The sequence below is a fragment of the Electrophorus electricus genome, unplaced genomic scaffold (genome assembly GCF_041902795.1).
Source record: "Electrophorus electricus isolate QZ-2024a unplaced genomic scaffold, ASM4190279v1 Scaffold302, whole genome shotgun sequence".
Classification (NCBI taxonomy): Eukaryota; Metazoa; Chordata; class Actinopteri; order Gymnotiformes; family Gymnotidae; genus Electrophorus; species Electrophorus electricus.
Window position 1 is genome coordinate 19,448 of NW_027658586.1, and position 12,908 is coordinate 32,355.

The 12,908-nt window shown below is 45.5% G+C and overlaps 1 long non-coding RNA gene and 1 pseudogene across 1 annotated transcript; both read right to left on the reverse strand.

Annotated features, from left to right (window-relative positions):
* Positions 1–53: 53 nt before the first annotated feature.
* On the reverse strand, positions 54–7,636 carry LOC145655636 (acetylcholine receptor subunit beta-like; annotated as a pseudogene).
* Positions 7,637–11,494: 3,858 nt separating this feature from the next.
* On the reverse strand, positions 11,495–12,899 carry LOC145655637 (uncharacterized). The gene is made up of 2 exons (XR_014121663.1): positions 12,605–12,899; positions 11,495–11,891 (listed from the first exon to the last, which is right to left on the reverse strand). It is a non-coding gene; the product is annotated as an uncharacterized LOC145655637 (long non-coding RNA).
* Positions 12,900–12,908: the final 9 nt, after the last annotated feature.

Consider the following 12,908-nt stretch of genomic DNA (forward strand, 5'->3'; position numbering starts at 1 on the left):
AAAGGTAAATAGGCCTACACTCTGTCGCCCTCTTCCTGCTGCTGTAGGAACTACAAGCTGAAAATATCAAACGTAAAACAAACAAACAAATGAGCAAACAAAAAATAGGTGTCCGTACAAAGTCCTCAGGCCTTGGGCCACAGCTATGGAGCATTCATGTGTGAGCTTCCTTAAGGTGAAGGAAAGCTCTGAAGTGCTGCAGGTCCGGGGGCTGTGTGTGTGCGTGTGTGTGTGAGTGTGTGAGTGTGTGTGTGTGTCTGTGTGTGTGTGTGTGTGTGTGTGTGAGAGAGTGTGTGTGTGTGTGTGTGTGTGTGTGTGTGTGTGTGTGTGTGTGTGTGTGCGTGTGTGCGTGTGTGTGTGAGTGTGAGTGTGTGTGTGATTTGCTCAGGGAAAAGGGTTGTCTGGTGTGTGGTTAAAACTGGCATCCAGGAACATGGCCAATGTGCCCAGGCTGGTGATGATGATGAAAAGCCAGAGGAAGAGGCGGTCCATCACCATAGCGATGTACTGCCAGTCATCTGTCATCTGCAGGCACACACACAACATGTGATCTTGACATTTTATGTAAAATTATAAACAAATTGTAAATCAGTCTGCATAGCCCATGGCTTTTCAAGGAGAAAGAAAAGTTGAATTGTGTGTGTATGTGTGTGTGAGTGTGTGTGTGTGTGTGTGTGTGTGTGTGTGTGTGTGTGTGTTCTCACAGTATCATCCACATCTTGCTTTTTCAGTTGCTCTGCCATGTAGGTGACAGCAGTGATGGCAGATTTGAGATCAGGAGGCAAGATTAGACAGTAGCTGTCAGTGTCAAAAAACCTCTGGAGCTTCACTGTGTTATTGGTATGACTGTAAAACACACACACACACACACATGTGGTATCAACACACAACCCAACACACTTTAGTTGCTGGTATACATGTGTTCTGTATCCAAAATATTTACATACTCTTTTCAAACATATTTCACAATGTTTTTTTTGTGAAATTTATGTCATTACACTGTTTTAATACTTGTGATTGTACAGAACCATTTAAACCCCAACACTGAATACTCCATAGAGTTCTATGCCCTGTGAAAACCTTTCTTTAGAGTAAAGAGATACAAACCTGACTCCTGGTGCTAATTATTCAAATGCTATAAATATCCTATTAGTGACCATCAGTCAGCAGTTTCACAGTTTGATTACTATATTTAGAGGCTGACACATATAAATATGCATTTAACATCGCCAACAAAATAAACCCCACCATTTTTGAGCAACACATTTTGTTTTAGAAAGACATTGAAAAATTACCACACATCATATCTATGGGTTTGGTCCATTCATAGACAATATAGTAGAAGACACAGAGACATAAAAGTGTGCATGCAAAAAAGGGCTATAGACAAAGAACAGACACTGAGCCATAACACATAAACGAGCATACATACGTGCACATGCAAACTCGTGAAGGTAAATATGACTGCACTGGCATGTCTCATATGTCTCCACTCCTCAACCCTCGTCAACCCTCCCCATCTCCCCATTGTCAGAATGCCAGTGTATCGCTCCTGGTGCTGGACTATATAATCACATTCAGCACCAAACCCCGAAGCTCTATTGTGCTGTTTAGGTTCTGATGAATATTTTTGTGCTCACAGTAGTTGAGATCAGTGCTTTTGTGCTGCTTTTCTGCAGTGGTTCTCTTGCCCACTTCAGAGGACTCTGTGTTTGCGTGTTTCATAGCTCTGCCAGATCCAATCCAGCTCAGAAAGCCCTTTAAGACGCTAATGTGTTTAATTAGGTGGGTTAGAAGGGGGCAATCCTGAAATGTGTGGACTGCCCAGGGTTGGGAAAGCTAGTACTATAGTGTATGAACAGGGTTGGGAAGTGTGCTATAGTGTATGTGTGCTTGCACAGGTCTCTTGTACATATTATGCATTCTCCAGAAGACATTTTTGCCAACATGGTTTATATACCAACCACCATGCATCTGGAACACTACACACACACATACATACAGTGATTCACACCTTTGTGTGCACAACCACACCCACACACCCACCCACACCCACCCACACACACACACACGCACACACACAAACACGTGCTTGACCACACAGCCTTAACACTTTTACACGCAAATGTACACATCCACACATATAATACAGACATGTGCTAGCATGGGCCACCACACACACATACCCCCACACACTTCTCACAGATGTACACATGCGTGCTTCACATTCAAAGTAAAACATTCACACAACTTGTGTGCAACAAGTTCCTTCTACAGTTTGTAGCCACACTCCACACATGTAAATTTACACATTTAACATCTCCACACATGTAATAACAACCAAAAACATTTCACTCCTGTGCTTTCCAGCCCAGAAAGCCCAACCAAGGTGTTTCATGTCATTCTTTAACTAAACTGTAGGCTCACCATCAAGATTTAGAGCAGTTGTAAACTCGTTTTGAAAATGAAGAGAAAGAGAGTGCCAGAGCAACGATTCATATGTTATTCCATCACAGCAAGTGAGAGAGAGAGAGAGAGAGAGAGAGAGAGAAGGGGGGGGGAGAGAGAGAGAGAGAGAGAGAGGGGGGGGAGAGAGGGGGGAGAGAGAGAGGAGAGAAGAGAGAGAGAGAGAGGAAGAGAGAGAGAGAGAGGGGGGGAGAGAGAGAGGGGGGGGAGAGAGAGAGAGGGAGAGAGAGAGAGAGAGAGGAGAGAGAGAGAAAAGAGAGAGAGAGAGAGAGAGAGAGAGAGAGAGAGAGAGAGAAGGACTGCTACAAAGACAAGCACTGGGACACATAGCTTCAGGTATTACTTCCTCAGCAGTGCTCAAGGATGCACTTCCCATCAGCCCTTCCGTCGATCCCTCCCTCCGAGCCCGCGATGCCTTCCTCTGTGTCCGGGGTCAGGGGGAGGGATTACCCTTTAATGCCCAAACTAAACAGGGGCTTAGACTCTGGCGACAGTGGCAGGCCACTGGGCTTAGATAGGCGCTGGTCAAATGCCCCAGGAAGGAGAAGAGAAATGGACACCAGCACAGTTCCATGGAACCGTACGTCCCCAGGGACATCTTCTCCCAAACACCATGCACGGTGGACCAGACCCTGTACTGGGTGGACACAGTGTACCGTGGATAATGTTCAGAGTTGTGCATTGGTGCTTACAAGCCAAAGCCAAAGCTGGACTATATCAATTCATGCTGTCATGGCACTCTTCTTCCTGAAACTCAACTCAGTTTCTTTATTATAGATTGACAACTGATGTACCAGCGTTAGACAAAAATCCATGCATCGGTATATTTCATTAGAATGTTAATCGGTGTTGACTGATTACAATGAAAACAATATAAAAAGATATTAGATGTTACGATGTTAGGATTCTTTAGCTTTGTTAGGATTCTTTCCAGTGTCTTACTTCCCTTCCACAGCAGGACCAGCTCAGGGTAGATCTTCCGGACAAGTATTCTCCTCCAGGTCTGCGCTGTGGGGGCTGAGTTGGGGTTGCTCGTCAGCCTCCTGCTCCTCAGCGAGCACTTCTGGGCGTGGTCTGTCCATGCCAAGATAAGGAGGCAGCAAATTGATGAACACCTGAGAGATTCAAGGAGATGTCAGTCATTTGTGACATTTTACCAGACTACAGTAACCTATAGAATATAGCTGGAGAACAGTCTCGTGATAAAAGCAAATTTGGACAGCAGTTTTTTAGTGAGATGCTTGAGAGCGAGGCTCTGTGTTCTGACCGTACGCATCCACTCGGGCATGTAGTGACTGCTGGATGTTCTGTGGTGCAGGTTCAAAACCACCACACTTAGGATAACCGAGAACGTCACCAGGATCATGGTGAACATCACATAGTTGACAATAATGGGGATCCCCAGAGACGTCTCCGGGACTTTGTCTGCTAGCAGTAGCATGAAGACAGTGAGAGTGATGAGGACAGAGATGGACAGAGTCATTTTCTCTCCTAAAGGGAAGAAGGTCAAAAGAAGAATAAGAAGATCAGAAATCTACACATGGACAACTACAAATGTGAGGTAATAAATGACTGAATGTTTTGTGAAATCCTTTTACAAGCAACATTGTGAGCTGTTTTTAGCATGTTGCTAAAAGTCAACCAAAGAATGAATAGAATGTGGACTGGAATAGCCCAGTCTCTCAAAACTATTAAAAGACACGTGCATAACGGTCAGCTTTCCGACTCCACTGCAGAGCCAGTTAACTTGATCAACTTTAGGTGTGAAGTCTTAACTATGCGATGCTAACCCACCTGCCCCTGGGGGCAGATAGAAGACAAATATGGCCAGCACACTAGTGAGGATGCAGGGCACAATGATGTTGATGATGTAGAAGAGTGGTTTCCTCTCGATAATCAGGTAGAAAGTGATATCCTCGTAAAGGTCTTCCTGGACATTCTTTCTGGACGGTTTGTGGCAGATCTGCCACTCGCCATTCTCTGAGGGGAGAGAAGAGACCTGGGCCAGTGCTGACTGCACAACTCCTGTGTTAGCGTTGGCAGTGTTGGTCATTTATGTTGAGTGTAGAATGTTATATGATTTATCTAACACAGTAAATTAAATGGTTTCCAAGGTTTTAAGTATGTGCCATGTCCTTTAAATTTATTTATAAAATATATAAGGAAAAAAGATCACAGTCAGTACTAAAAAATCTAATAATGGCTGAAGATGTCTGACCAGTAAAAGCGTTTTTGTCGATAACTATTTCATGAAGTTCATTTCCGGCATCGTCCAGGCCGTACTGTAAGTCCACCTCGGAGGCGTCGTATGTGTATGAGCGAAACACCATTGTGCAGTTCTGCCAGTCAAAGGGGAAGTAGGCCACCTAGAAAATCAGAGTTCAAAGCTATTGTTGGTAATGGTTTGCCTGGAAATAATACAATAAATCTTATCACCATGATATAATGATTGCCAGAACATTAGATCCACGAACAACACTGGCAGTAAACAGTTTAAGGGATGATTTGAATTTCTGACAGTGTTACTGTAGCAGGCCGTACCTCAATGGAGCAGGAACTGCGATACAGAGCTGGAGGTAGCCAGGAGACAGAGCCATCGCTGTTAACCAGCACATTCACATATAGAGCCACGTCGAACTGCCCGTCGTTACTGCAAAATGGTCAGTAACCTCTCAAGTTACGCTGCTCTTCTCGTTTTCTCATCTAACACTTTCATCTTCTCGACTGAAGAGTTGTGACACTTAGAGTTATGCTTAAATGGAAACGCTATTATTCCCCTGAGCTCTCCAGGAGCTGAATAGCTCAGTTCACTGGAGTTCCTGCTACACATTAATACGAAGCCAGGACGGGTGGCAAGTCATATTTATAGTAGCGTGTTTGGGGTCTGCCACTGGTTACAACTTGAGCTTATACTCTTAATATGAAAGTGGCAGACCGATGCATTGCGGTGGCTACTTACTTGTTGATTAGGTATATGTCTGGACGCCAAACTTTGGCGGGGGGGACTCGGATAACATCTATATTCTCATAGTCTTTTGGGTTCCAGGACAACCTGTAGTCAGACCATGCCTGTAGTGGTGGGAGAAAGGTAAGAACCAGAGGAGCAAATGTGGAGAAAACACGATGGAGCTGAAACAACAGGGTGAGTCTGGGGTGTGTGTGTTAGCCTTCAGAAACCTGAGATGCAACGTAACACTCTTCTTCTGCACCCACACTCACCGGTCAATTTCTAGGTCCCCTTTTCTTACAGTTCTACAGACCGGAGCAGATCTGTGCTCTCACACAATTTGTCAGCCGTTTACCACTATTTCTGCAGTTTCTGACCACACGACCACGGCTGAGGAGATATTATTTGGATGTCAGACAGTGCTACAGCACTACTGCCAATAAAAAATGAGCTGCTAGTGGCACCAGTGACACCGGTGTCCCTGGAGTTCTTACATGCCTCAGTGCCGCTACTGGATAAGGACTGCCAACCAACCTGCTAACCAACAGATGTCCAGCCAACAGAAAGTGACCACCGATGCAGAGGTGAAGAAGGGCCAGAACAAGCTGTGAATCAGTTGGTCCGAACCTGCTGACGGTGCACTTAGAATGTGTGTCTCTTATTACTGAATATTTCTAATGACATAGTGTCACATTCATATGAGATAAGGGCAAACTAATGACTAAGAGCACACTAAAGTCTCATCTTGCGCTTGGAAGCGAGAGGCACATGACAAAGGCTCGGTGTACAGCAGAGGTGGAATTACCGGCACTTATGGAAAGTGTGACAAGTGAATTAAAGGCACAGGAGGGAACAGGGTGAATGAGCAGAGGAAAGCAACGGGAGCATGTGTCTCACCATGTTCATGAACACGTTGGTCGTCATCTCCTCATTCTTCTCATTCTGCAGGAGAGGCCACATGCTGATATTAGCAAACCGTTAAATCTCTGCTGTGTGTGTGTGTGTGTATGCTGTGGTGGAACATTCAGTCCTGTCAGATCAAAGCTAATGGCCTGTGCAACGGTGACAGTTCAGTCAAGCTCTGAGTTGCAGCCGTGGTAAATGATGGGGGGAAAACTAGTGACTGCACTGCGGCGTTGTAGAAAGCCCAAGAGGGGGCGCCATGCAGACAGATGGGCTCCTAATGCCTGCTGTTAATGTCACTGAGTCTAGACCCTCAGAGGAAGGATATGTGTAAATGTGTGCACGATCGAAACCACAATATATGACTGAAGGGGATCTGTAAATGATTAATGCGCAATGTGTGTGTGTGTGTGTGTGTGTGTGTGTGTGTGTGTGTGTGTGTGTGTGAACCTCACCAGACCGATGAGCTGCACTAGGGTCATCCCGACTCTGACTATCACTGTCTCGTTCCAGGTTCGAGCAGGCCGCACCTTCAGATTGTAATTGTCAAACAGGTCCTGTAGAAGTCTCCGCTCTGCCTCAGAGCCTCCTGCATTCAGTATATGACTATTACTGAGTGCCATAAAAGAGGGATTTTGGAATACTTTGTTTTAGGTTTAGTACTGATAAATCCTTTGGAATCATTTTCACTAGTCGGTCATTAGTGGATGTAGGACAAATGTTGCCACGATTAGACCTTTGGGGGTTGGACGACCGAAGATATTTGTGGTTGTGTCGTACTGTATGTCATCTTTATATGACGTGAGTTTGGCATGTGAATTTATATTTGTATGTGGAACAGAATGACTAACAACAAGCCAAAGAATCTAGAAAAATTGGACTGTCAAATATTTTCACATCCCATCATATCATACGTCATCATTTTAATTCATATTCCTTATTCTTATGAACATACTGCAACTAATCCGTGTCACGAAATTATCGTAACATACCTTTGAAATAAAGTGCAACAGAAAGACACGTGACCTTTTCAGTAAACACACACACACACACACACACACACACACACACACACACACACCAATCTGCCTTACCTGTAAGAGCAGGCACACTGCAGCACCACAGAACCCAAAGCAGAGCTTTCATCCTCTGCTCCATGCTCACCCCCGGCTCCACCCACACACGGAGCCCTTCTCCAGGTGCAAGAACACAGAGCGTCACACACTCTCGTACACGCACACACACATTCACAAGTCCTCTCTCCTCGTTCTTCTCCTCATGCAATTGGATGGAAAAGTTCCTCTGGGCTAGAACAGCAACATCCACCGCCGCCTTGGCACGATCACGCCAGCCCCTCTGTCCTCTCCTGCGCGTCTCCGTGCAAGTGTGTGCGGCAGCCTGTGGAACGGCCTCGCGTGATTGGCTGAGGATGGGGAATTACAGGAGGGAGGGAATGGTCACTTACACTTTGAGGCAGCTGTAACAAAGGCACCTGTTGATGATGATTGTGTGTGTGTGTGTGTGTGTGTGTGTGTGTGTGTGTGAGTGTGTGTGTGTGTGTGTGTGTGTGTGTGTGTGTGTGTGTGTGTGTGTGTGTGTGTGGAGTGAATGAGAGAGGGAATATATGACAATGGGGATATTTTGGCGGTGACAACAAAGTAAAGAGGAGAGCATGAACATTCTCCCCCAGGGGGGAGACACACACACACACACTCACACACACACACACACACACACACACACACACACACTCACACACACACACACACACTCATACACTCATACACACACACAAACACACTCACACACTCACACACACTCACACACACTCACACACACACACACACACACACACACTCACACACTCACACACACACACACACACACACACACACACACACACACACACACACTCACACTCACACACACTCACACACACACACACTCACACACACACACACACACACACACTCACACACTCACACACACTCACACACACACACACTCACACACACACACACACACACACACTCACACACTCACACACTCACACACACTCACACACACTCACACACACACACACACACACACACACACACTCACACACTCACACACTCACACACACTCACACACACTCACACACACACACACACACACACACACACACTCACACACTCACACACACACACACACACACACACACACACACACTCACACTCACACACACACACACTCACACACACACACACACACACACACACACTCACACACACACACACTCACACACACACACACACACACACACACACTCACACACTCACACACACACAGACACAAACAGATACAAAACACGGGGTGTAGGCGCCTGACACGTCTTTCAGACGCAACCTTTCAACATGCCACATTCTCTTTCATTCTCCTGCCTACATTCCGTCTCTCTGTGTCACGCTCTGCCTGTCTAACTGAGCTCCCTCCACCCCTCTCTGTTGTGGTCAGCTTGTTCTTTGTGTCCTCCAGTGGTATGGCAGGCATTCACTGGAGATACCCAGTCACACCAGTAGAAAGCATTAGACACACACAGACATGGAGACAAACACCCTCTGGAAACCATTCCTTGTAACTGGAACTCAAAAGCCTTTAGCAGGTGAGGAATGTAATGCTTCGCGTCACTGATTATTGATTATTGAATGATTATTTAAATATTTTCACCCCTTCGATAAAAGATGGAAAATGGTATTAAGAATGCCATCTACCATCTCTGCCCACGGTCTCCATGACCTGTGCGCTATGCCCACACTCCATGGGAGGCGGCCAGTCCGTGTGAACACAGTCCCGCCACGGGTACCGCCACTCAGCCTCCGCACTGCAGCGACACACTGGAGGCTCCGAACAGACCTTCTCCTCCTGAGTTCCACACACTGAGGCAGCTGTGTGTGTCTAGTCAGAGCTGGACATGAAAGCGCAAGGCGGAGTCGTGTAGGAAGAGAGAGGAGTGAGAGAGGCAGCGTTGAGCGGCGCTGGAGGGCTGGGTAGATACGGTGTGGGGGAGACAGTGTGGAGAAGAGCTGCCTAACGCATGCACCCAGCAAAGATGTCCACACCTCCCACTGGATTCAGCAGTGAGCCAAGAAGGGTTCAGTTAAATGGTTCAGATGGAAAGCAGAGACAGCTTGAAGTGGCTAAACATGCTCTGCAAGTTAGCACAAACCTAGAATCTACCAGATATACGTGTTACATTTTACGTTTACATTTTTGGCATTGCTCTATATTAGAGCAAAATGGAGCTTAACAGGGCAATCTAACATGGCAGCTATATGGGTCTGATAAGAACTATTTGGCTAATATTATAAACATTACAGCATGGTACACCATCAGGAACATGAACTCCCCTTTCATACAGAATGTACAACATGGTTGTACTGAATGGAGACCATAACTAAAAATGCGTAAGCAGCCTGAACATAACATTTGGAGATATTGCAAGAATGGCTGCACTGTGTCCTGTGGTCCTAGAGCTCACCTGGTAAAGTAGGTAGAACAAGCGCAGGAGGGTCATGGGTCTGACTCCCAGGGAGCACAGCCCTCATCATGCGGGTTAATATAGACGTAAATGTAAATATCGCCTAAAGATAACTGGAGATCTTATGAGTTTTCACGCCATGTTTAAGGGGACAGAAACATTTCATGTACTTGACTCTTCCAATCCCCGTCGTTCTGTAGGCGGCAAGCCTGCCCAGCCGGTATGGCGTTTGTGGTACGGGGCGGGCCAGTCTGATTGCTCGTGCCTGCTTTGGGAAAAGGAAGAAAACGACTGTACATTCTGCAGTGTAGCAGTTATCAGATTATCTGATTACAGTGGGTGGTTTCTATTAAAAACACAGTCCCCTTTCCCAGAACAGAGGACCAGTACCAAAGCATACCAGTTTGTCCAAGCAAGCACCACCTAGAAACTCAAATGATTAAACAAATGATCTGCCACTACACATTACAGAACTAACTGCTCAAAACTAAAAGAAATATTTAGATTTTACATTGCATAAAGGTTTAAACAAGATACAAAAATAGTTAATAAAATTGCATGTCACAATGGGGACTACTTATAAGGAAAGGAATCACACTGCGGGACTGCTTCCTGTTTGTAATGGAATAGTGGAATGTGTTCCTGAAGTGTGGGCTGATTTAAACATCTGTGGCATCTTCCTTTTTTAACAAAATCAGGAAACGTGTCTCATACACAAATGGATCATTTCATGCATGCAGTCACATTGGTTTTGTCTGTGTATGGCACAAGTACATCGGCATACATGTTCTGCCAGACCTGAGCACACCACCCAGTCCACACACTACAACACGCGGTGTAGGACTCTGAGCCTGACTGACCTGTTTAAGAGCTTGAAAGGGTTTGTTATTCTCAACCTTATACCTCTAGAATTGTGACGAAGCATTAGCCATATTGACACATGTGCAAAGGTACACTTATACCAGTTTTAATGACATGTTTATTTTAGAAAATTCTGATTAAGAATTTCAAGGAATATCAAGCACTTTATAAATAGTTTAGGGACTATAACCCATTGTAACTCTTTTTTTAATTAAAGGGGTAGTTCAACCAAATAGTTGTAAACCAATGTATATAATGTTAGTGTGTCCAGCTGCCATATCATCATGCTAACTTGTTCATTCGTCATTAGCCGTGCTGGGATGGATGTACTATTGCTCTATGGCTGATGGCGTCTTAAGACAGTAAGTCGTGGAGGTCAGTTCAGTAACAGGCTGGTGTGGTGATCCTCACAGAGCAGGAGGTCACAGCGTTCATGTAGGCACTGGGATCACAGACTGTAAACACTTCTTTAATTCTCATGCTCTCTGATCTGAATTTAAAAAACTAACTTGGCTGACAGGTGCTTCTCAAACTCTATCTGTCTGTGCGTGTGTTTGTGGTTTTGTGCCTATGTGTATGACTGTGTGTGTGTGTGGGTTTGTGTATGTGTGTGCCTATGTATGTGTATGTGTCTGCGTGTGTGTTTAATGAGAATTCCTTCGCTGGTTCATGTAGTGGGAGGATTAGGCTGGTATATGAGAATAACCTATCTACAAATGCAGCCAAGGTTGAATGTATATAAGTATAAGTTCAGTATATGTTCAGTCCAGTAGATATTCCAGAGGCCACACACTGTATTCCTTTTCATACACAGTATCTTTAATTAACACATCAAATTCACACTTTTATCAAAAAACTATTACAGCTATTATCTTTAACAGAACACTTCTCACTGAGTGACAGAATAAATATTGCACTCTTTATCTATAGCGACACATGAGCATGGACGTAAACATATGAAATTCTGTGTTCAGCAGTGTGCTTTGCCCACTGCCTAGGTGTGTTCTGGATCTCAAAAGTCAAAGGTCAGGGTGATGAGTTCCAAGGTCAGGGTTCCATGAAGGGGTCAGTGGGTGTGGCATTGAAGCTGGCATCAGCAAAAATGGCGAGTGTACCAATGGTGGTGAAGACGACGAAGATCCAGAAGAAGAGGCGATCGACCACCATGGCAACAAACTGCCAGTCGTCCACCATCTGTAGGCATACACACGCACACACACGCATGCACGCACGCACGCACCCACAGGATATTATGTACACAGAAAGGAAAAAAGGTCTTTATAAATGTAAATGACAGACTGAAGAATGGTTAAGAAGACCCACAGAGGGATCTGCACTTCTGTTCTGTCATGTCCTGTTTCAGGACGGACATGGTGATGATGATGATGGTGATGATGGTGATATAATGCTAGAAATGTTACTGTCGATTTGCAGACACTTCTGTTTGGATTTTGATTTGCGGACACTTCTGTTTGGATGCATGTTGCTTCTTAGCGTCAAACTCTTGAATCTGATGTATGTGCGTATTGGTATCATCCATTGCATTTCCTCGCCGAGCAAGGTTAATGCGATCATATTTTCATTATTATTGACCATTTTGGCATGAAACCAGCAGCACACCTGAACTCTATGAACTGTGTGAGTGCACTGACAGATATGAAGGTCAGTGCCAACAACTGTTAATGCTGCTGCTTTACACTGAATATCCAGAGACGAAGAACAGCAAGCCAGTGGGTGTAGCCAGGACGAGGTTTTAGGCCTTCAAACACACTCAGACCACCCAGTCCCGACTCCATTTCACAAGGTTTGGCCAGGTTGTGCATAACTGCCAGTTTATCTGCTACAGGGTGAAGTCGAACAGATGCTATAAGAATGGCAGAAAGGGCATGAATGAAGGAGGTTCTCACAGCATGGTAATCCTTCTCCGCCTGCATCTGCCCGGCGATGTAGCAGACTGCCTCCACGGCAGACTTCAGGTCTGGAGGCAGAGTCAGGTGCAGACTGGGGCCATCGATAAATTTCCGCAGGTCCGTACAGAGGCCGTCTGGCTGGTACCTGCAACACGGCAGCAGTGACAGAAACAAGCAGGGTGATTGTCCAGCACGGTCCACTAGCACCAAGACCGAACAGGAGCGGGAGTATCCATAGTTTTGAAAAAGCAGCTTTCTCCGTACACTTTAACGTGTACGACAGTGACCACAGGGCAACCAT